The sequence below is a fragment of the Salmo salar genome, chromosome 03, assembly GCF_965601325.2.
Source record: "Salmo salar chromosome 03, fSalSal1, whole genome shotgun sequence".
Lineage (NCBI taxonomy): Eukaryota > Metazoa > Chordata > Actinopteri > Salmoniformes > Salmonidae > Salmo > Salmo salar.
This window is the reverse complement of record NC_138293.1, coordinates 35,844,271-35,846,993: the sequence shown is the minus strand read 5'-3', so window position 1 is coordinate 35,846,993 and position 2,723 is coordinate 35,844,271.

Sequence of the window (2,723 nt, the reverse complement as noted above, 5' to 3'; positions counted from 1 at the left end):
CCTAAATGTTCCCACAAGGATAGTAAAACAAGGAAAATTCTCTGTCATGGGGACATTTTCTACAATTAGGGTTAAAGTTAGAATTAGGTTTAGGTGTGTGTGTGTGTGTGTGTGTTAGGGTCACAGAACGGTTCTGCTTGACAGAACGTTCAATTGGCCATTTAGCAGACTTCACCCAAAGTGGGGCGGCATCAAGATAGCCTCAGACTAAGTGGCAGGTGCCTATGGGCTCCCCATTGTAGGTGCAGGGAGAAGTTACCTCTTATTTCATGGTCCCTAAACCATAACTTACCAGGATCAGGTGAAAAGCTGCTTGTTGAGGGCCAGTGGTATACAGCTCCCTGACTTCTTCTGTAGCGAACTAACAGCAATTACAAGACATATGCCACTACTGTGTTCTCTCAGTGGAATCCCTAGGATAAGCCACTGACACGATTCTCACATTTGTTTTTATCCTCTGATGTTTAGCTCTTGGACATCCAATACTGTAATGTACTGCAATGTCAACAACAGTTGCTGCTAGGGTAGGGTCCCATTTGTAAGTGGTGTATTGGGGGGGGTAAATCAACTGATAAGACTGTCACAATAGACCCTGGGCCTGCTGGGCTGAGTGAAAAAGGTCTGTGACAGAGTGACAGACACACTCCAGAGCCAGATTGAATTCCATCCACCTCCGGTTAAAACAACATTTGCATTCTGGCGATTCTAGCTATCGCATTAACTCTAAAACACAGTCTCATCCACCAAAAGAGACTCGTATTTATTTTGGTATGTGCTGCCTTTCTTTCCTCTGAATAATGAATTAGAAAAACACGAGGCTTGGACGGCCTGGTCACCTCAATGCCTGGTGTGGGATGTGTGGGAGAGAGATGTGTGTTCAGTCCCAACGCTGGAGGGATGGATGGATGGAGGAGGAGAGGAGAAGGGATGGAGAAAAGGAGGAGGGATGGACAAGTGCCTCTAGAGACCCCCACCACCACCACCTTACAGTAATGAAGTCACGTCCTAAGTACACCAGAGGAGGCTGGAGGGAGGAGCTATAGGAGGATGGGCTCATTGTAATGGCTGGAATGGAATAAATGGAACAGAGTCAACCATGTGGTTTCCATATCTTTGATACCTTTCCATTTTTTCCCATTCCAGGCATTCCAATGAGCCCGTCCTCCTATAGCTCCTCCCACCAGCCTCCACTGCAGTACACAGTCTCAGAGAGACAGGCAAACGCAGGACAGAGAGAGGGGGAGATGGAAATGGACAGGGGGGAGTTCTGTGGGTGATGGTGACAGTGATGCTGTTGTAAGGCTGGAGTCGGCTGGGTGTTTGTGGGTGTGTAGGGAGTTATCATTGTAAAAGTTAACTTCAGAAATACAAGGGATGGGGTGATAGTGTCAATGTTTATGTATTCGTCTTTGTGTGCGTGCATGTGCCTTTTTAAAGTTGTAGTACTGTCAGGAAAGGGGATACTGTAGTTGTGCCAGAGAGATTGCGCAACCAGCCTCCCCCTCAACCCTCCCCTTCCCCCTCTAAACACCTTATTTCTCTTTGTGTCTTCTCTCTGTGCTGTGCTGGAGAGAAGGGTTAAATCAATGTTAGTGATGTGATAACCGGCCTGTTTATGGAGGGGCCTCCGGCCAGCGGGCCGCTGCTACAAGGGCTGCCGGCGTTAGCTACTCACTGATGATGTCATATCAACAGCCCCCCTTCCCCTTCACCCCTTCCACCCCCACCAAGCCCTGTCCCTCAGGAAACCCCCTTCGTCCCCATCATCACTACCCTATACAGTGGTGTAAAGTACTTAAGTAAAAATACTTTCAAGTACTACTTAAGTCTTTTTTGGGGGGGGTATCATATATTTTCCTTGACATCCAAAAGTACTAGTTACATTTTGACAGGAAAATGGTCCAATTCACACACTTATCAAGAGAACATCTCTGGTCATCCTACTGCCTCCGATCTGACGGACTCACTAAACACAAATGCTTCATTTGTAAATGATGTCTGAGTGTTGGAGTGTGCCCCTGGCTATGCATCAATAAAAATAAAACATGTTTTATACATATATATACTATATATGCTTAAGTATATATAAAACCAAATACTTTTTGACTTTTACTCAAGTAGTATTTTTCTGGGTGACTTTTGCTTTTACCTGAGTCATTTTCTATTAAGGTATCTTTACTTTTACTCAAGTATGACAATTGAGTACTTTTCCCACAACTGCCCCCATACCATCCCCATGCTCTATGACATATCCAGTGACATGGTCTCGGCTGTTTTAAATCTGTAACGATCAATGACGTCACATCATTTCTTACCAATCAACCTCTATGCATGACTTGTAAAGTGGCTGTACACAGCATTCACGTCTCCCTTTTATTTACTTTCACCACACAATCCAACAGATCTGCGGCACAGATATCATTAGGCCAAAACAATAGAGAGGATTTATCTGATGTCGAGCCTGAAAGAATGTGTCACCCCCTACTCTAGAACTCACATGTGAATTAGCTCAAAATACAGACTTTCTGAAGCTTAAATCCTCCATTAAAGCCTGTTTTACTGGCCCAGCTCGGGTTGGTGCACTTTAAGTCTTCACTTTCTCCTCCTTTCCGGTTTCCCTGTGAAAAACAGAGGGTGAGGCAGACTAGAGGTGAGTTTCAGTTCAGAGTTGAAAAGGGCAACGTTGGAAAACACTCCCAGGTATTCAGCGGGCAAATACAGAG